Consider the following 23931-nt stretch of genomic DNA (forward strand, 5'->3'; position numbering starts at 1 on the left):
TTGATGGTCTGTTCCACAATCAGCTCCTGGCCTGGTTTTGGCTGAAGATATTGAGCTTTTCCACCACCTCTTGACACAGATGTAGTTAATCTGATTCCTGTGTGTTCCATATGGTGAAGTCCATGTGTTGAGCTGCCATTTGTGTTGTTGAAAAGAGGTGTTTGCAATGAACAAGTCATAGGTCTTGCAAAATTCTACCATGTGAGTTCCAGCATTAGTTCTGTCACCAAGGCCAAATTTTTCAACTACCAGTGATTCTTCTTTGTTTCCAACTTTTGCATTCCAGTCACCAGTGATAATTAATAAATCCTGATTGCAAGTTTGGTCAATTTCAGACTATAGATGTTGATAAATATCTTCAATTTCTCCATCTTTGGCTTTGGTGGTTGGTGCATAAATTTGAATAATAATCATATTAATGGGTCTTCCTTCTAGGGGTATGGATATTATCCTATCAGTGACAGCATTGTACTTCAGGACAGATCTTGAAACATCCTTTGTGATGATGAATGTCATGCCATTCCTCTTCAAACTGTCATTCCCAGCATAGTAGATCATATGGTTGTCTGATTCAAAATGTTCTAAACAAGTCCATTTCAGCTCACTAATGCTGAGGATATCAATCTTTATGCAATCCATTTAATATTTGACAACTTCCAGTTTTCCTAGATTCATACTTCATACATTCCTTGTTCCGATGATTAATGGATGTCTGCAGCTGTTTCTCTTCAATTTGAGTGGTGCCACATCAGAAAATGCAGGTCATGAAAGCTTTACCTTATCAATATGAGTAAGGCTGGGTTTACTCAGATGATGCAGCTCTTTCCCAGTCCTATTTTGAGAGCCTTCTAACCTAACCAGACTATTCATAATGTTGCGGGGTAATGTATCAAACAATGTTTCTTTGGTATTATTCACAAGGTTTTCTCTAGCCAATTCTTTGAGAAGTGGACAGCCTCCTCCTTCTTCCTAGTCTGTCTCAGTCTGTAAATTGGGCTGATATCTGTGCACCATGTGCATCCTGCTGGGTTTGAAACACCAGTGGCTCAGCCTCAAAACTCACATCAACATGTCACCATGGTAGGACAAACTGACAGACAAGTTTCTCTCCCTGTTGAAAACGTCTCTTACCACCTTTACCTGGGTCCCTGTGGCTGACTGCTCCACTGTCCAGGTTCCTGGGCCTTTTAATCCCCTTTCTCCTGCTCTCCCACCTGCTTCTTTGGGCATGCCTGGGTTCTCTCTCCTCACCTTGATCCCTGCATCTGACCAGGGATCCTAGGCATTAGTGAGCTGAAATGGACTTGTTTGGGCCATTTTGAATCAGAAAATCATATTATCTACTATGCTGGTAATTAAATTTAAAGAGAAACAACATGGCATAAATCATCACAAAGAATGCTTCAAGATCTATGCTGAAGTACAATGCTGTCAGTGATAGGAAAAAATCCATATACCTACATGGAAAACCACTTAATACTACTATTATTCAAATTTATGCATCAATCACTAAACTCAAAGATTAAGAAATTGAAGATTTTACCAACTACTGCAGTCTGAAATTGACCAAACATGAAATTAAGGTGTATTGATGATTATCAGTGATTGCAAAGCAAAAGTAGGAAACAAAGAAGCCATCAATTGCTCATATGCAAATTAAAGCTGAAGCTGAAAAAAATTAAAACAAGTCCATGTGAGCTAAAACATGACCTTGATTATGCCCCACCTGAATTTAGAGACCATGTGAAGAAAAGATTTGATGCATTGAATATCAAAGACCAAAAACCAGAAGAATTGTGGGATGACATCAAGAGCATCATCCATGAAGAAAGCAAAAGTTCATTGAAAAGACAGGAAAGGAAGAAAATAGCAAAATGGATGTCAGAGAGACTGTGAAACTTGCTCTTGAACAGAGAGAATAGCTAAAACAAATAGAAGAAAAGATAAAAGAACTGAAGAGAAGATGTCAAAGGGTAGCTCAAGAAAACAAAGTCAATTATTTTAATGAAATATGCAAAAACCTACCATTAGAAAACCAAAAGAGAAGAATACATTCATCATTTCTCAAGCTGAAAGAACTGAAGATAAATTGTAGCTTCCAGTTATAATGCTGAAGGATTCTATAGGCAACATATTGAATGCATCAGGACACATCAAAAAAAGATGGAACTGTCACTGTAAAAACAAAATAAATAATTGGTTTATGTTCAACTATTTCAGGAGGTGGCATATGATCAATAACCAATGGCACTGAAGGAAGAGGTCAAAGCTACACTAAAGGAACTTGTGAAAAACAAGGCTCCAGGAATTGAAGGAATACCCATTGATATGATTCAACAAACAAATGCCACACAGGAGGCTCTTACCCATTATTCCAAGTAATTTGGAAAACAGCTATCTGGCTAGCTGACTGGAAGTGATCCATATTTGTACCCATTCCAAAGAAGAAAGTTAAAATTATCAAACAATATAAAGAAGAAAGTTAAAATTATCAAACAATATCATTAATATCACACACAAGTGAAATTTTGCTGAATGTAAATCAAAAACAGTTGTAGCACTATAATGACAGAGAACTTCCACAAATGCAAGCTGCGTTCAGAAGATGATGTGGAATGAAAGATATCATTGCTGATGTCAGGTGGATCTTGGCTGAAAGCAAAGAATACCAGAAAGATGTGTACTAATATTTTTTTGACTGTGCAAAAACTTTCAATTTTGTGGATCATAACAAATTATGGATAACATTGTGAAGAATGAGTATTCCAGAGCATTTAATTGTGCTTAGAAAAATGTGTACACAGACCAAGATACAGTGACTTGAACAGAGCAAGGGGACTCTGAATGGTTTAAAATCAGGAAAGGAGTGTGTCAAGGCTGTAACATTTCACCATGCTTATTCAATCTGTATGCTGAGCAAATAATCTGAGAACCTGGACTGTATGAAGAAAAGTGTGGCAACAGGATTGGAGGAAGACTTATTAACAACCTGCAATATGGAGAAGACACAACCTTGCTTGCTGAAAATTAAGATGACTTGAAGCACTTACTGATGAAGATTGAAGAATACAGTCTGCAGTATGGATTACACTTCAACATAGAAAACAAAAATCCTCATAACTGGACCAATAAACAGCATCACAATAAATGGAGAGAAGATTGAAGTTGCCAAAGATTTCATTTTACTTGGGTCCACAATCAACACCAAAAGAAGCAGCTGTCAAGAAATCAGACATCATATTACACTGGGCAAATCAGCTGTAAAAAACCCTCTGGAGTGTTGAAGAGCAAAGATGTCTCTTTGAAGACTAAGATGTGCTCAATCCAAGCCATAGAATTTTCAGCAGCCTTGTATGCATGTGAAAGGTGGTTGATGAAAAAAGAAGACAGAAAAAGAGTTAATGCTTTTGAATTGTGTTTGTGGAAAATACTGAGAATATCATAAACTGCCAGAAGAACAAACAATCTATTCTGGCAAAGTGCAGCCAGAATGATCCTTGCATGCAAGAATGGCCAGACTTCATCTCACCTACTTTGTTCATGTTGTCAGAAGGGACCATTCCCTGGAAAAGGATATCATCCTTGGTAAAGTGGAGGGTCGGTGAAAAAGGGAAAGACCCTCAACAAGTTGGATTTATACAGTATAGCAACTATAGAAGGGAATGTAAGGATGGCATATGATTGGACAGTGTTCCATTTTGTTGTATATATGGTTGCTATGAGTTGGAGCTGAGTCGACAGCAGCTAACAACAACAACATACTTTCATACTTTGTATACTCCACATTTTGATTATAATGGATGTTTGCCCTTGTTTCTTCCCATTTTGAGTCATACCCACCAGCAATGAAAGTCCTTCAAAGTTTCACTCTATCTAAGTTATTAAGATCAATTCTGCTTTGAAGAGGCAGCTATTCCCCATTCATGTTCTGAGTGCCTTCTGACCTGATAGGCTCATTTTCTGGCACTATATCAGACAATGTTTCAGGGATATTCATAAAGTTTTCCAGTAATACAGCAGACAGTGTGTCATTGCTGGCCAATTCTTTGAGAAGTGGATGGCCTTTTCTTTGTTCCCAGTCTGTCTAACTCTGGAAACTCTGCTGAAACCTCTCCACCATGGGTGACCTTGCTGGTAGTTGGAAATATGGGTGGCACAGTCTCCAGCCTCACAGCAACACGCATGCCATTTCAATAGGATAAAATGACAGACAAATGGTGGGCCTTAGGAATAGGGGGCCAAAAAAAGGAGTCTAGATGAATTCCTTGAAGTGTAGATAGTGGAGACAAAGGTAATTTTTTGTTTTCATTTTCTAAAAAGATGCCTGCAACTTGGCCAAGGTGAAAAAGGACTTGTGAGTATACTCAAATTTTGGAACAGAAATAATAAATGCAGGAGGAAAATGATAATAAATATAAAACTTCAGAAAAGTAATTTTATATTTCAGAATAACAGAGCAGTTTCAACAAAGGAGAATGATATTACTAAAACTCTGCAATATCCAATTTTTATCTTTGTGAATTATCAAACACACTGCATTTTTCCAGCCCTTTTACAGGTAGTCAAAACTATGTGATTAGTTATGACAAATGAACTGTGGGCAGAAATAACTTGTATGTATCACTTCTAGGTTTAGACAATAAAAATCTGTTATATGATCTTTCAGTTCATCTTTTCCAACCCCTGTAAATGTGGTGCTTATTTATTCAGATTCTGGGGTCACAAGAGAGGACTACTTTAGACTCCTGACTCATTGGAAAGGAGCTGCCTTGTATAGCCTTTGGGCTTGTAGTGAACTTTATGCAGGCAAGAAATATACTTGTGAAGTACACTTTGTGTGAATGTTCTGTTATTCTTTGTATGAGTGAGTTGTCTCTACAATTTTGGCATATGTTTTTATGTGACAGCATAGTTTATCCTATCCTAACTCACACTTGTGATAATATTGTATGATAAATTATAAGAGTGAAGAAATGAACAAGTGATGACAAAGTGAATGAAAGAGTATAGATTATTGTTGGAAGGACTTTGATAATATCGAAAAAAAGGAGAGTTTCCGAGTTCTTAAAAGAAAAATAACATTTTTAATGTTTTATTTAATTTTGTAAAATTTGGATAAGAGATCAGCATTGAGAAATTCCAAATTACACTAATAGACAAATATTGTTTGAGACCACAATTGGAGATAGTTAAGAAAAGGGTATTACTGAAAGAAATAAAAGAATAAAATAGAAATCCCTTTCATGGTTACTACAAGTGGGCAGGGAAGTGAGGGTAAACCACTAACTAGCGGGTAGACACATATTAACTTGGGTGAAAGAAAAAATAAAAATAAAAACTATTTAAGTAAAAAGAGTTGGACTATAAGATTGGCTGTCTTTTTCCAAGCCATAACATCTTTTCAATTCCTAATTGGTGCCCTTTTCCTGAAAATTCAAAAGGTAATATTCACCTCTCAACCTGATAAATAATTTCTTTCTTGTTACACTAGGAAGGGAGGAATTTCATATTTTCCTCATTTGAAAAAATAAAGTCTTCAGGGAAATAATAAATTCCTAATTAACTTTGTAAATCATAAATTTGGCTCCTTTCAGGAGATGACACTGTTATCTACCTTCTGATTCCCACATTTGATTAGACACTCATACCAGAATTTGCACACATTTGGTGAATTGCCAAGAATTTGACCTCATTGCCAGGAATTTGACCTCATTGAAACTAAAGACCTAACTTCACTCATTTTATTCTCTTCCAAAATGTCGCTACATTCTCTACAATATTGAAATATACTTAGGTAGCACATGGTATAAGAAATAATTTAAATTGTTTTTAAATTTATCATACACTATTTTTTTTTTTATTTTAAGAATTTGTTTTACATTCAACATTACACATACATTTCATTTCCTTCCCCATTTACCATCCCCAATCCTAACCTAACCTTAACCCAGTCTCCTCCCCTCCCTGCTCACTATTCCCCCTCCCTCCTTGCCCCTCATAGTTATGCACTTCTGTGTGTCCTGCATTTCCTCCCTGTGAATGTTGCCCCTCTGGTGCCCCATGGTCAATTGCTCCAAGGGATGCAGTTCCATAGAGTATGTGGGTGTGTCACCCTGGGTTGAGTGGTCAGCATGTACATCTTGTTAACTGTTGGGCTTAGAGCCAGCCCCTGTAAGTGAGCTTTATTCCAGGCCTAGAATGTATCCCATGACCATGGTATTGGGGGTCTCACCAGACTCCCAAATTTATCCTACACTATTTTCTTGAGAAATTATTTGTATACTTTTACCACCATTTGCCAGTTAAGTACAATGTGTTCTCATAATTCCAGGAAGTACTGTTGGGCTGTCAAAAATGATGTCTTGCATAATCAGTAACAGTAAATAGGTGAATTCTTTGAAGTTATTCCTTTTGGAAAGTGTATGAGAACATCCACTGAAAAGTGCCAAAGAATACCTGCCAACAACTGCAACCTAGAAATTGAAAGAGTTAGGAAGATAAATAAGGAAATGTGTTATAACAGTCTTGAAGTATTGAAATATTCGACTAGGACAGCATTGTGAAAGTATACAGTGATCTCTTGTTTTATGTGGGAAAGTGTACTGCTGAGAAAGAGTTATTTATTATTAACCCACTTTTTCTGCTGGGTCTTGAGAATTTGCTTTATAAAAACATATCAGTATGAAATGAAAAGAATCCTCCGCTATTCAATGCCCACATAGGTAGTCAATAAATTTGTGGTAATAAGGGAAGGAATCAGTAAATTGATGTACTTCTTGAGCAATTGGTCGGAACAATGAAAAATTATCCATTTGTAAATTTTAGAAAAGATTTTTTTTCTCAGGGTTCTGGTTTATTTTGTAAAATCTTATTATTAGTTATTTTCTTCTGAGAAAGAAAGTCAGAGAGTCAGATTCAGGCTTCAGCAGTTATTGTGTTGGACTTGGATATGGGGATTTAGGATACTTGACTATAGGCTTAAGTGATTGAGCCAAGTTGAGGTATGATTTGAGAGGCAGTTGAGGGAAGAAGCCAAATCAGAAGTCAGGCAGATGGTCAAAAGAATTACCAGGCATTCTCTTCTAAAATAGAAAAATTTAGGTTAAGACAATGAGGCAGAAACTAAGAAAAAAGCATAAGAGCAGAAGATGAGAGCCAAGACCAAGACATATTCTTGGAAATGATGTGTAATCATTGCCAAAACTTCTTAGGAGATAAAGTAATATTCTGTGGCAGAGATTGCCAGCAGTATGCCTATATCCGTTCTTACTTACTTTCTTGGCATTAACAAACTTAGTATTTGCTGGACATATTGCAGTTCAGAAAATTTTGAGGACATTCCCTCCTCCCCTGCAGCTAGTTGTGGCCAAGTGACTAAGTTTTGGGCAATAAGCTATAGCAAAAGTGCCATGTTTTACTTCCAGGAAATTTACAAGAGGGGATATATCCTTCTAGAATTTCTTCAATTCCTCTATGTGAAATACAAATATGATGGCTAATTCTCTTGCAGAAATTTTGGATTTTGAGGATTACTCTGAAAAGGACAGAGTAGAAAGTAAGAAATAGCTTAGGTCTGTAATGACTTTGTGAAGCATCCATATTGTATTCGGTTAAATAGTATTTCCCTAAAATTCATGTCTACCTAGAACCTATGAATATGTCCTTATGAGGAAATAGGAACTTTGCAGATATAATCAAGTTAACATTAGGTCATATTGGCTTAGAGTGAGCACTAAACCCAGTATTACTGATGTCTGCATAAGAAGAGGTAAATTTGGACATGGAAACACACACAGGAATACATCACACACCATATGATGACAGAGACAGAAATAGGATGGATGCCTTTACAAGGCAAGAAACTGTAAGTATTGACCACACCAATAGATGCTAAGAAGACGCAAGCATGATCCTTCCCCTAGAGCCTTCAGAGAGAACATGACCCTGATGATATACTGATTTCAGATTGCTACTCTCCAGAACTGTGAGAATAAATTTTTGTTGTTTTAAGTCATCCAGCTTTGGTAATAAGGCATAGCAGCCCTAGAAAATTGATACACTTATTAGTTCTAGGAAAATATTAAACTTACAAAATTCAGGATTTTTCTCATTAAAAATAAATAAATAAATAACCTATCTTATTCAAACCACTGCTATTTAAGTCTAGAGTCCAATTGGCCTAGATGTAAATATTTCTCCTTTTTTTTTTTTGCCTAAAATAAGGAGTCTTCTTGAATATAATAGGACTTTTATTATTATTATTATTATTATTATTATTATTATATACATCTAAATGGGAGCTGGATAAACACTGATACTGACTAATTGACCAAGCTGTTATAATATCTAAAAAATTTTAATTGGTTTTGTGTTACAGTGCAAAGCAAAATGCATTTTTGTAATGATAGATGTGATGGCTGTAGTCCTATAATTTTAAAACAGCAAGAAACTTTAACCAAACTTCTAAATTTTTATCATGAAAGACCAGTTTCTGGAGAAGGACATTATGCTTTTAGAGGGTCAGAGAAAAAGAGGAAGACTCTCAATGAAATGGATTAACACAGTGGCAGCAACAAAAGGCTCAAACATGGCAACATGGCAACATTGGGCATTGTTTTATTCTTTTGAATGTAAGATTATTACAAATTAGAAGGACTTGATGGCACCTAATATAATTAATATTTTAGATGAGGAAACTGATTTAATGACATGACCAAAGTAATGAAAAAAATCTAATTCATGGCAGAAATGAACCGCAGCAACTACATATTCTGATTCTCAGACTTACATCTTTCTTACATAGCATAATACTACTATTTCAAAATGGATACAGTGTTTTCACTTTGGTCAAAATGAAATTATTTGAGTCATTTCAAAGCCAATAGCTAGTGATATCTATATCTATATAGATATAAGTATCGATATACATACTTATATCTATATAGATATCTATATAGATATAAGTATAGATATAGATATTGTTTTTAAATATCACTGAGTTCAATTCATAGCAACCCTGTGTACAATGGAAGGAAGTACTGTCAGGCTCTGCACCATCCTCACGATTATTGCAATGTTTGAACTCATAGTTGCAGTCACTTTATCAATCCAATTTTTAAGAGTCTTCCTCTTCTTCACCATTCCCCTACTTTAGCAAGAATGATGTCCTTCTCCAAGGACTAGTTCCTCCTGATAATAGTCCAAAGAACATGAGAGAAATTCTCACCACCCTCCTATCTAAGAAGCTTTCTGGTTGTACTTCTTTCAATACAGATTTGTTCCTTATTCTGGTAGTCATCCATACATTCAATATTATTCACTACTACCATAATTCAGGGAGCTCTGGTAGCATAGTGCCTAAGGCACTTGACTGCTAAACAGAAGGCTGGCTGTTCAAACTCACCAACCACTCCTCAGAAGGAAGGTTGGGCAATCTACTTCTGTAATGATACTGCTTTGGAAACTCAAGGAGGGGTCATTATGAGTTGGATCCGACTTGATGGCAGTGAGTGAGGGTAAGCCAGGGCTAGAGTCTGGGGGATTCCACCAGTCTCCTTCTGGCCAGTAAGTCTGGTCATTTTTGTGATTTTGAATTTTGTTCCACATTTTTCCTCCCATTCTATCCTGGATCTCCAATTTTGATCCCTTTCCAGTTGTTGGCATTGGTAGGCAGGCACTATCTATTTCTTCTGGTCTCAGGGCTGTGAAGGCTGTGGTCCTTGTGGTCCATCATATCTTTGGACTAATTGTTTCCAAATGACTTTGATTTTCTTTACTTTTCTTTCCTCTAGACAAGATGAGACAAATAATTGCATCTTAGATGACCACTCTAAAGTTTTTAAAACCCCAGTCATTATTCACCAAAGTAGGATGTAGAAAAAGATTTTTATGTACTAATCTGTGCCAATTGAGCATGGTATCCCCTGAGACTATGGTCCTGAGCCTGCAGGCCCAGTGATTCTCTCACTCAAAGTGTTTGATTATCTCTGCAAAGCTACTCCAACCTTGTCGTCTGTTACTTCTGCAATGTATGTGGTTAATTTTGTAGCACAAGTACATACATAAAAGTTTCTTCAGTCAAATTTTCCCTTGGTCTTGGGTACATTCCTGTTAGCCTACCCCAACTTGCTTTTTTCAGCTGTCTGAACATTTACCCATTTATTTGCTGCCACTGGTAATGCAATATTGTGAATGTAATAGTATTTGCCTCTGTTGTCTATGTCTTTTGTACATGTTTCTGTGTCCTCCTTTTCCCCATTGTCATTGTGTTGGTCACACAATTTTGCTACATGGCCCCTCCCCTCACCCACTGTTCAGCTCTTTTACGTCAATTTTTTTCCATTTGCTTTAGCTTCCCTATATCCAAGAACAGGTTTTAGAGTCTCTTTTGACATCCCTTTTGGTCTTTTATTTCTTTCCTGTCTTTTTATGACCTTTGCTTTCTTCACGTATGATTTCCTTGATGACATCCTACGACTCATCTGGTCTTCAGTTATTAATGTCCAGTGGGTCAAATCCATTCTTCAAATGGTCTCTAAATTCTGGTAAGATATACTCAATGTCATAATTTGGCTCTTATGGACTTGTTTTTATTTTCTTCAGCTTCAACTTAAATTTGCATATGAGCAATTGAGCAATTGATGATCTTTTTCACAGCTGGCCTCCGGCCTTGTTCTCACTGGTGATACTGGGTTTCTCCATGTTTCTTTCCACAGATGTAGTCAATTTGAATCCTGTGTCTTTCATACAGTGAGTTCCACAGGTGTAGTCATCTTTATGTTGGTGTAGAAAGGTATTTACAATGAATAAGTGTTTGGTCTTGGAAACTTCTATCATGTGATTTCTTGGGTCATTTCTATCACCAAGGCCATACTTTCTAGCTACTGATCTTTCTTCTTTGTTTCCAGTTTTTGCATTGCAATCATTAGTAATTATCAATGCATCTTGATTGCATGTGTGATCAATTTCAGACTGCAGGAGTTGGTAAAAATCTTCAATTTTTTTCATCATTGGCATTAGAATTTGTTGTGTTAATTTGAAAAATGGCAGTACTAATTGGTCTTCCTTGTAGGTGTATAAGGAGCTTTGGTGGCGTAATATCTAAGGCATTTGACTGTTAATCAGAAGGTTGGTGGTTCAAACCCACCAGTCACTCCATGTAAGAAAGACTGGACAATCTATTTTTGTAAAGATTTACCTCTTCAGAAACCCAAAGCTATTGCTATGAGTTGAAATCTACTCGATGGCAGTGAGTTTGGTTTTTTAATTTGAAGGTGTATGCATATTATATTATCACTGATATCATTGTACTTCAAGATTCAGAATAGACTTGAAATGTTCTTTTTGCCTGTATATAGAGAGCCTAAGGATTTCTCTTTCAAAAAATACATGATATTATCTTAAATTTTTGAGACTTAACTTCAATAAGTATATATAAATTCACATTCCCCCAGGAATAGACTCTAAAACTAATATATAAAACACAAATAAAACTGTATTAATATTTTCTCTTTTTTTTTTTCACTCAGCTGGATATAGCGGCTAGGTGATATTAACCTATATATGTAAAAACAGGGTGGATCCAGGGTTTGAGGCATCCTATTTAAAAAAATAAATAAAGCAGTATTACAAAATGAAACTAGATATTGATTTCAATTTTCTTACTTAGAAAGAGAAATCACCTTACATTTTAAATTTTAAGAAGGGGGCAAACTTCATAAACATCACAACATCTGGAAAAAGAATGCTGTATTTTTATACATTAATTGTCTTGATACATCCATTCCTTTACTAAATTTTTCCTGCATTAGTTTGGTACATACACTAATTCACCTGTTTAGGTGATTGTAATTCTGTAGTATCATTTGTTATAGAAAGTACAGAGAAATAGTTTATTCTTTCCTATAGTACAGTGGGTCAAAATTTGTTTCTTTTTATTGATAGTTTAGAAATATTTGTTTCAGATCATCAACTTATTGACTATATCATATAAATTTTTAGGATTGTGATCATATTTAAGTAAATCTCTTTCCAATTATATCTGATGTGAGCTGTATGGTGTTATGGAATTTCAAGCTTTCTTTTGCCTTGACTAATCTTATCAGAATGTCAATGACACTACTTGTACTATCAATGTCATCATTATAGTAGCATAATGTGAACTATATGTTGTTTTGTTTTGGTGTTAGAGTTTCATGTAATATCATCTAGAAATTAATAAGATCCTGAGTAGGCATGACATGGGGAAACTCATTTCAGGCCAAGGGAACAGTGTGAACAAGGGCATGGACTGACAATAGGAATGCCCCTCATAGAATGTATATGGAAAAAAGGCATTACTGAGTGATTAGACTAGAAAAGTGTGTTTTAGGCAGGTATAGAGATGGTACATAGTATCAAATGCTGGCAAGTATTTGTAGATAGACTATATTACCTATACCTTATATAATTAAAGGCCTGTTAACAGAGTGCAAAGATAATAAGAGGTAATGCAATACATTGTTAAAATTATAAGAAAGTGAAAAATGGCCTTGCTGACAGCTAGTTTCTGATGTACCTAATCCACATAAACAATGCTCAGGCAAGAAAAATTCACTGTGCACACATAGAAGACTAAACAGTCCCCTCCTGTCATTAACATGAAATGCTGTTTCCTTACAAAGAAAAGTCTAACCCTGCTTTAATCCTCCTATATCCTAGATAAAAAATTATTCATATGATAGTTCACTGACTGACCTCCCTATGGCTCCCTGGGCTACTTCCAGAAAGTGGCTGAACATGACAGGGTTCCTAGAGGTGAGGCATTTCACTGCACATGGATCTCCTCTAATAGACAATCTAGGTTTTCCCAATGGCCTGGTTAAGGTTTTCTCTGAGCACCACTGTGGTCATAGCCTCTTCCTATTCAACCTATTTATCTAATCTCCTTCTACCATGGTCTGTAGGTTCTTCCACCTACCTTGGCTTCCTCTTCCCATTATCCTTCATAGGTAATAGATTTCTCCTTCCCAGATGACCCAATTTACCATAGTTGACACTGCCTTTGGACTGAAAAAACATGTGAAAAATGAGATTTAAGACTGGATCACTCATCATCTGACGGCCAAAGGGGATACCATCTAAATGATATGATGTTGTTGTTAGGTGCTGTCAAATCATCTCATACTAATAGCAACCCTATGTACAACAGAAAAAAACACTGCATGATCCTGTGCCAGCCCCACAATCCTTGCTATACCTGAACCCATCATTGTATCAATCTATCTTGTTGAGGGTCTTCCCCGCTTTTGCTAATCTTCCACTTTACTGAGCATAATATTCTTCTCCAGGGAATGGTCCCTTATGACAACATGACCAAAGTAAGTGAGATGAAGTCTGGCCATTCTTGCTTCCAAGGAGCATTCCAGCTGTACTTCTTTCAGGAGATTTATTCATTCTTTTGGCAGTCCATTATTCTTTCAGTATTCTTTGCCAACAGCACAACTCCAAAGTATCAACTCTTCTTCAGTCTTCCTTGTTCATTGTTCAGCTCTCACATGCATATGAGGTGATTGAAAATACCATGGCTTGGTTTAGGCACACCTTAGTCTTCAAGGAGACATCTTTGTTCTTCAGCACTTGAAAGAGGTCCTTTGCAGCCTATTTTTCCAGTGCAATACATCATCTTATGTCTTGACTGCTGCTTCCATTGTTGTTGATTGTAGAACCAAGTAATATGAAATCTTTAACAACTTCAATCTTTTCTTCATTTATTGTGATGCTGCTTATTGGTACACTTGTGAGGATTTTCATTTTATTTAAGGGGAGATGTAATAGATACTTCAGATTGAAGTCTTTAATCTTCATCAATAAGTGCTTCAAGTCATCTACCACTTGTCTGTCAGTTCATTGTACTGTAGTGGCTTATGTGTTTGCTGTGAGGCTGGAGACTATGCCACTTGTATTTCAAATACCAGTAGGGTCACCCATGGTGGACAAGTTTCAGCAGACCTTCCAAACTAAGACAGACTCCAAAGAAGGAAGATGCCATCCACTTCTCAAAGAATTGGCGAGTGAAAAAGTTATGAATAACAGTGAAACACTGTCAGTATATTACTGGAAATGATATTATATTCACTGATAATCCCTGGCACAATGTGGCAACCCAAATGCTGAAAACTTCACCAAGGGTGATCTGGAAAAAGTCCTGGTGGCGGTCTATGTCCTTAACATTGTGATGGTTCTGATATATGAAAAATACAAGAGAAAATCCATATAATTTGAGACTATATACAAACATCTGGGCAGTGAAAATTTTCTGTTCAGCTGATCAGGGCTCTAGAAAAACAAGCAAAAATAAAACCCAAGAGACCAGAAAGAAATGGGAGGCAGAGGCATGTAGATGGGTATATGGGAATAAACATTAAGTGTGAAGACTTTTTAAACATCATATGATAATGGCCACCAGAAAGCATGTACTATGAAAATATTTATGAACAACTAAATCGACAGAATTATTTGCCCAGCCTTTGTCATCAGTCATCCAGGAACTGACACTCTTGGCCTATAGATTGGATGATCATGATGACAGAACAGGAGACTATAAATAGGCTTAATGAAAGTACTTCAATTACTAAGCTCAATGTAGCTTCTACTATATTTGAATATCTAACTTGTCAGCAAGAAAAACCCATGCTGAGTTTCCAGAATGACACTTTTCTCAAGGAGATGAACTATCTTCTTGGTAAACAAGTTGACTACATTAGGTGCTTTCTGTCAAGGAAAGGCCACTGGTTCATTTTACAGGGATTAGTACATATCTTGGGTATAGATACATCTTTCCTGCTCTCAGAGTCTCAGCTAGCATCACTATTTGGAACCTAACTATTTGGGGAGCAACAGAATGCCTGATCCACATGCAGTATATCCCATGCAACATGTAATCTGGCCAGAGGATCCACTTCCGTGAAGAAGAAGTGTTATTTGGAATGCACAAAATATGAATGTAGGAAAATTGGAACTTTTCAAAAACGAAATAGAATGCATAAAGATCAATATCCTAGGCATTAGTGAGCTGAAATAGACTGATATTAGCCATTTTGAATGAGACAATCATATGATCTACTATACCAGAGATGACAAATTGAAGAGGAATGGTGTCACATTCATCATTACAAAGAATGTTTCAAGATCTCTCCTGAAGCACAATGCTATAAATGATGGGATAATATCCATACACCTATAAGGAAGATCTGGTGGTGTAGTGCCTAAGGCATTTAACTGCTAACCAGAAGGTTGGCGGTTCAAACCCACCAATCGCTCCTCAGAAGAACAGTTGGACAATCTACTTCCATAGTGATACTGCCTCAGAAACCCAAGGAGGGGTCACTATGAGTGGGAACTGACTCCACAGCAGTGTGTTGTTGCTAATACAGTTAATACTATTCTTATTCAAATTTGCACACTAACCACTAAAGCCAAAGTTAAGGAAACTGAAGATTTTTACCAAAGTTTTGAAATTGACTGAACATGAAATCAAAATGTATTGATTATTACTGGTGATTGGAACATGAGAGTTGGAAACAAAGAAAAATCACCAGTAGTTGGAAAATATGGCTTTGGTGATAGAAATGATACTGGAGATTTCATGATAGAATTTTGCAAGACCAATGACTTATTCATTGCAAATAACTTTTTTTTTTCAATGACATTAATGATGGCTATACATGTGAACCTTGTCAGATGCAATACACAGGAATCAGATTGACTACATGTGTGGAAAGAGGCAATGGAGAAGCTCAATATCTTCAGCCAAAACAAGGCCAGAAGCTGAGTGTGGAACAAACCATCAGCTGTTCTTACGCAAGCTCAAGTTGAAGGTGAAGATAATTAAAACAAGTACATGAGCACCAACATATGACCTTGATTATATCCCACCTGAATTTAGAAACCATTAGAAAAATAGATTTAATTCATTGAACACCCATGACCAAAACCCAGGCCACTTGTGGGATGACACCAAGAACATTATACATGAAGAGAGCAAAAGGTCATTAAAAAGACAAGAAGAAAAGACCAAAATGGATATCAGAAGAAACTTGAAAACTTGCTCTTGAATGTAGAATATCTAAAGCTGATGGAAGAAATAACAAGATAAAAGGGCTGAACAGAAGATTTCAAAGAGCAGCTTGAGAAGATAAAGTTAATTATTATAATGAAATGTGCAAAGACCTGGAGTTATAAAACCAAAAGGGAAGAACACACCTGGCATTTCTCAACCTGAAAGAACTGAAGAAAAAATTCAAGCCTCGAACTGTAATACTGAAAGATTCTATGGGAAAAAAGTATTGAATGATGCAGGAAGCATCTAAAAAAGATGGAAGGAATATTCAGAGTCACTGTATCAAAAAGAATTGGCCAATGCTCATCTATTTCAGGAGGTGGTATATGATCAAGAGCCAGTGGTATTGAAAGAAGTCAAAGCTGCACTGAAGGAATTGGAGGGAAAAAAAAAAAAATCCAGGAATTGACAGAATACCCATTGAGATATATCAACACACAGATGTGACACTGGAAGCACTTACTTGTCTGTGCCAAGTAATTTTGAAGACAGCCACCTGGGCAACTGACTGGAAGAGATCCATATTTGTACCCAGTCCAAAGACGGGTGATTCAACAGAATGTGGAAATTATCGAACAATGTCATTAATGTCACACACAAATAAAATCTTGTTGAAGATAATTCAAAAAAGTTTGCAGCAGTATATTGACATATTGACAGAGAACTTCCAGAATGAGGAATATCATTGCTGATGTCAGATACATCTTGGCTGAAAGCAAAGAATACCAGAAAGAAATTTTCTTGTGTTTTTTTGTTTGTTTGTTTTTGACTGCACAGAGACATTTGACTTTGTGTATCATAAAAAAATTATAGCTAACATTGAGAAGAATGGGAATTCCAGAACACTTAATTGTGCTTATGAGGAACCTATAGCTAGACCAGGAGGCTGTCATTCAAACAAAACAAGGTAATATTGTATGGTTTAAAATCAGAAAGAGTGTGAATCAAGGTTGTATCCTTTCACCATACTTATTCAATCTATGTACTGAGAAAATAATTCAAGAAGCTTGACTATGGTCAGATGACACAACTTGGCTTGCTGAAAGTGAGGATGACATGAAGCACTTACTGATAAAGATTAAAGACAGCCATCTGCAGTATGAATTATACCACAAAATAAAGAAAATGAAAATCTTCACAACTGGAAAAATAAGCAGCATCATGGTAAATTGAGAAAAATTTGAAGTTGTCAAAGATCTTATATTACTTGGAATCAACACCAATGGAAGCAGCAGCTAAGAAATCAGCCATCATATTGCACTGGGCAAGTCTCTTGCAAAAGACCTCTTTAAAATGTTGAAGAGCAAAGACGTCACTTTCAAGAGTAAGATGCACCTAACTAACCCAAGCGATGATATTTTCAATCACCTCATATACATGTGAAAGCTGGACAATGAATAAGGGAGCCTGAAAAGGCGTTGATGCTTCTGAGTTGTGGTGTTGTCTAAGAATACTGAAATACCATGGACTGGCAGAAAAATGATCAAATATATCCTCGACAAAGTGCAGCTGGAATGCTCCTTAGGAGCAAGAATGGCCAGACTTCGTCTCACCTACTTTGGTCATGTAGTCGAAGAGACAATTCCCTGGAGAACGAGATCTTGCTTGGTAAAGTGGAGTGTCAGCGAAAGGGGAAAACCCTCAGTGAGATGGATTGATACAGTGGCTGCAATGATGGGGTCTAGTATTGCCAGGATTGTGAGGATGGCACAGGACTGGGCTATATTTTGTTCTGTTGTACTTAAGGTCTCTGTGAGTTGGAGTTGACTCCTTGGCACCTCAAGAACAACAACTACTTCTGTATGACATCATGTTAACCCACCTTCAAAGACCCTATTTCCCAACAAGATAACTTTTACATGGAGTAGGACTTCTACATTTCACTTTGGGGGATACATTTCAATACATAATAACTCAAACTCAACTCAACTCACTGCTGTCAAGTCAGTTCCGACTCACAGCAACCCTTCCTTGGGTTTCTGAGGTGGTATCTCTATGGAAGTAGATTGCTCAATCTTCGTTCCTAGGAGTGGCTGGTGGCTTTGAACCACAGCCTTCTGGTTAGCAGTCAAATGCCTTAGTGAGATATTTTAAAGATGTATATTTGTATATCAATATTCATAATTGCTTAAATAATCAATCTTCTTTAATATTAATAGCTTAGGTTATTACATTGATAAATAATTCCATATTGAGGTGATGGGAAAAGTGTTGTGCCACAGAAAATAGCTTGTTGAAGAATCGAGAGTACATAAATACAGAATTTTCCTTATATGGTTCCTATAGAAACAAGAATAGCTCATTTCTCTTTTAAGAGTGAATGATTATGTTTGAGTTGTAGATCTTTTCTAACTCCTTAACTGAAAGCCTATTGCTTTTATGCTGTTCCATAAAAGTCATAAATATGTGATTTCTCAATGGTTATGCCTGTGGAATAATATATTCCCTTAGCATAAAAATATCCAGTATCAAGTCTTTATTAATTGTCATCAGTTCATCCCACATTATTAATGGTTACAAATATGGATACTTTGCAGTCAATGGCCAGGTAGCTGTCTTCCAAATCTCTTGTCATAGCTTAGTGAGTGACTCCAGCGCTGCATCCTTTTGTTGAAATATCTCAATGGGTATTCTGTCATTTCCAGAAGCCTTGTTTTTTGCCACTTCCTTCAGTGCACCTTCAACTTCTTCCTTCAATACCTGTTTCTTGATTGCATGCCACCTCCTGAAATAGATGAACATTGAACAATTCTTTTTTGTACAGTGGCTCTGTGTATTCCTTCCATATTCTTCTTCTTTTTTTATTTAATGTAATTTATTTTATTTGTTGTTGTTGAGAATATACATTGCCAAACATACATTAATTCAACAATTTCTACATGTACAACTCAGTGACATTGATTACATTCTTCAAGTTCTGCAACATTTTTTTTTAAAATTGTGATTTGGGTTAAAGTTTACAGAGCAAGTTCACTTTCCATATAGCAGTTCATACTCACGTTGTCTCATGACATTGACTACAATTTACCACAATGCAACAGTTCCCCTCCCACTTCCTCCTGATATTTATCTCTTCCCTGTGTCCATCTCTCCATGCACTCCTGCCCCCTGAGCTGTCTCCCTGTGTATAAACAGTCCTTCTTTCTCTCATGATTGTTCTCTCCAAGGAGTGTATCTACCTCAGGTAAATGTTCAGCTCATATGCCTGTCTTTTGTTTGTCTGGAAGCCACAGGCATGGGTTCAATTCCAGACCCGAAGGGCAGCTAGGGGCCAGAGTCTCAGTGGTTCCACCAGGCTCTATCAGACCAGCATACCTAGTCCCCCCTCTTTTTTTTCTTCAAATGATTTTGAGTTCTGTTCCACAGTGTTCTCCCTCTCTATAGAGGATCTCCTCCATAGATCCCCCTCTGAGTCGTTGACAGTGGTAGCCGGGCACCATCTAGTTCTTCTGGTCTCATAGTCATATAAGCTGAGGATTGCACCTTCCATCTTCTTTTGATGTTTCCTGCATCATTCAATATATTGCCTATAGAATCTTTCAATATCGCAACTCAAGGCTGAAAGTATATTCCTCGGTTCTCTCAGCTTGAGAAATGCCGAGCATGTTCTTCCCATCTGTTTTTCTAACTCCCGGTCTTTGTGCATTTCATTATAATATTTAACCTTGTCTTCTCAAGCTGCTCTTTGGAATCTTCTGTCCAACTCCTTTATCTTGTCATTTCTCCCATTTGCTTTAGCTACTCTCCATTCAACGGCAAGTTTCAGAGTCTCTTCTGATGTCCATTTTGGTCTTTTCTTCCTGTCTAGTCTTTTTAATAACCTTTTGGTTTCTTCATGTATGATGTTATTGATGTCATCCCATAATTCCTTTTGTTTTAGGTCATTGGTGTACAATGCATCAAATCCATTCTTTAGATGTCTCTAAGTGCAGGAGGGATATATTCAAAGTCATATTTTGGCTCTCATAGACTCATTTTAATTGTCTTCAACTTCAACTTGAACTTACATATGAGCAGTTGAAGGTCTGTTGCACAATCAGTTCCTGACCTTGTTTTGGCTGAAGATATCGAGCTTCTCCACTGCCTCTTGCCACAATTGTAGTCAATCTGATTCTTGTGTACACCATCTGGTAAAGTTTACATGTATAACCACTGTTTGTGTTCTTGAAAAAAAGGTATTTGCAATGAATAAGTCATTGGTCTCACAAAATTCTATCATGCAATCTCTAGCATTATTTATATCACCAAGGACATATTTTCCAGCTACCAGTGATCTTCTTTGTTTCCAACTTTTGCACTCCAATTTTCAGTGATAATCAACACATCTTGATTGCATGTTTGGTCAATTTCAGATTAGAGATGTTGCCAAAAATCTTCAACTTCCTCATCTTTGGCTTTGGTGGTTGGTGCATAAATTTGAATAATAGTAGTACTTACTGGTTCACCTTGTAGGCATATGGCTATTATCCTATCACTGACAGCATTGTACTTTAAGATATATCTTGATAAATTTTTTGTGATGATGAATACCATGCCATTCCTCTTCAATTTGTCATTACCGACATAGTAGATCATATGATTTTATGATTCAAAATGGACAAAACTAGTCAATTTCAGCTCACTAATGCCTGTTGTTGTTGTTAGGTGCTATTCTGGTTACCAAGTGCCACTCTGACAGGAATATACCACAAATGGGATGCTTGAACAAATAGTTTATTCTCTTAGTTTGGAGGCTTTAAATTTGAGTTCAAAGTGGCAGGCTCTAGCAGCTGAGTGAAAGCCCCTCAACCTTGGGCTTCAGCTCAGCCTCCTGCTCCTGGCCCACTGGAGCTAGAGGCCTTTGTTCACTCAGACAGCTGCTGGCTGCTGAGACTGACAAGCCCAAGGTTGACAGGTGAAAAGGCATAGTCCTGAAGTTACCAAACCACATGGCAGGCCATTATTTCAAGTCCATTGAAAGTTCCAAGGCCAGGAAAACATGGCAGGCTGCTGAATAACAACACAGCTGCATGCAGGGTTCAAGCATGTCATAAGCTAGAGACTGTTCCCCAAGGCTTCTCCTTATATACAGGAAGCAGACCACATCCCTAAGGCAGATATTCAGCTGCTCATAGTAGATTCCACCATGGAGTTGATAACCAGTCTCCTCATGGGGAATAATATATCCAGTTGCCCACTGCTCAACCAGGCCCAGCCAAATTGACACACAAATGTAACTACCACAGATGCCATGGAGTTCTCTCTGACATAGTGAACATGCATACCTTAATGAAATATTGTCCAGTCCTGTGCCAGCCTCATGATCCTTGCTATACCTGAGCCCATCATTGCAGCCACTATGTCTATCCATCTCATTGAGACTTTTCACTTTCTTTGTTGATCCTCCACTTCACCAAGCCTTATATCCTTCTCCAGGGAATGGTTCCTTTTGACAACATAACCGAAGTAGGGGAGACGAAGTCTGGCCATTCTCACTTCCAAGGAGCATTCCAGCTGCACTTCTTAAAGGACAGATTTGTTAGCTCTTTTGGCAGTCCATGGTGTACTCTTAGCATTCTTCTCCAACACAACTCAAAAGCATCAATTCTTCTTCTGTCTTCCTTATTCATTGTCTACTCTCACATGCATAAGAGGTGGTTGAATGCCTCAGATATCGATATTTATGAATTCCATTTCATTCTTGATAACTTCCAATTTTCCTAGATTTATATTTCATACATGCCAAAGTCCAATTATTAATGTATGATTGAAGCTGTTTCTTCTCATCTTGAGTTGTACCACATCAGGAGATGGAAGTCCAAAAAGCTTTACTCTGTCCACATCATTAAGGTCAGCTGTAGTCTGTGGAGGCAGCTCTTCCCAAGTTGTATGTTGAATGCCTTCAGACCTGAGGGGCTCATTTTCTGGCACTGTATCAGACAATATTTCAGAGCTAATAATAAGTTTTCCAGTAATATATCAGAGAGTGTTTCACTGCTATTCATAAATTTTTCAATGGCCAATTCTTTGAGAAGTAGATGGCCTCTTCCTTCTTCCAAAGAAAGAAAGCTCCAAACCTGGAAATAAACTCACACTCATAGCTCACTTTTTAGCCAAAAAATAGAAAGTTCTAGGTGAATAATGGGAACTCTGGTAGTGTAGTGCCTAAGACATTTGACTGCTAACCAAATGGCTGGTGGTTCAAACCCACCAGCTACTTCCTGAAAAGAAGGTTGGGCAATCTACTTCTGTAGTGACAATGCTTCGGAAACTCAAAGAGTGGTTGCTATGAGTCGGGTCTGACTGCATGGCAGTGAGTTTGTTTTTTGTTTGGTTTAGGTGAATAATAACAACAGGGAGGTATGCAATTCTTAGAATAATCAGCTATTTGAGGTAAAAAAGGCAACATTTGCCCAAGGACAACCCAGGAATCTTGTGTCTTCTACTGCTTCCAGGAAACTATGGCAGGCTAACTAAATTTGTAAGCAGGGTAAAATATTAAACCCTTCATGGTCTTGAAATGTTCTTGTATAAGACCTAAGTGCTATCTCTTATATAGCATTGAAATACTTATATTTACTTAAAATAAGCAGGAGCAAATAACTGTGGTAAAAGGTTATGTGGAAATAACTCCTGGTCACTAATGAGGTATAAAACATAATCTCACTGGTTTGGGATATGACAGTACTCATGGATCAGTTAGTTTGTTTTCAGAAGCAACTCAAAGAAAACCTGACTAACAGTGGCTGAAACCATAGGCCTGATGTGAAAATGTCCGACATGTAGCTTAATGTGAAAAAATAAGATGGGCCAATCATACTTTTTTAGGAATTTGAGTTAAAAACTGAGAGAATCAGACAACATCATGAACTGCAGCTTGAAAGGATCAAAAGAGAGATGCCATTAAAGTCTAGTCAGGGCCATAAGGATCTCTGGCAGGGCAAAGTTTTGGGGAAAAATGTGAATAAACAGATAGAAAAGGGAGCTATTCTATAAAATTGAGAAGTTGGCAAGAGATGAAAAGCATAAATGTGCAGAGAGCAGCAGAGACTTAATGAAACCATGTGGTTTGACAGAGTGAGAGGCAGTAACATGAAAGCTCATCTCTGTTGCTGCTTGAATTCCAAACTGATTTTCAACTTCAGTTCCATGTACAGTCCCAGAGTAAGATGCTTTTCTCTTTATATGAGCTCAGTGCGTTTATGTTCCTCGCAACAACAAAACTCTAAAGAAATACCATCCTTTTTCCCTAGTTAAATTCTGAACCCTTCATAGGAAAAAAAAGACCTGAGTAGTTTATGGAAGATCACACACATATGCTAAAAATCATATATGTAATTTATCACTGATAAGTATCAAATATAAATCATTAGGTAGTTATGCATTATTCCCAGATAATCTTCTTAAATTAATTTAAAATAAATGATTAAAAAGATATATTTAAAATTTCACAAGACATTTCATCCACATACATCAAAAGTTTCCAGAAATATCCTTTTTGCTCTAATGACACCAAACAAAAATGACATAAAAGTTTATGATTTAACATTGTTTTTATGCATGTATATATATCACCCATTCATTAATTAATACACTCATTCTTTCCTTCAGCATAAATTTCTTAGTTGTTGTTGTTAAGTGCCATTGAGTCGTTTCTGACTCATAGCGACCCCATGCACAGCAGAACGAAACACTGCCGGATCCCGCACCAGCCCCACAATCCCTGCTATACTTGAGCCCATCATCGCATCCACCGTGTCAATCCATCCAGTTGAAGGCCTCCCCCTCTTTCATCGACCCTCCACCCTACCAAGCATGACATCCTTCTCCAGGGAATGGTCCCATCTGACAAC

This window comes from Orycteropus afer, unplaced genomic scaffold (genome assembly GCF_000298275.1).
Source record: "Orycteropus afer afer isolate SDZICR_OR568_19922 unplaced genomic scaffold, OryAfe1.0 scaffold00116, whole genome shotgun sequence".
In the NCBI taxonomy this organism is placed as follows: Eukaryota; Metazoa; Chordata; class Mammalia; order Tubulidentata; family Orycteropodidae; genus Orycteropus; species Orycteropus afer.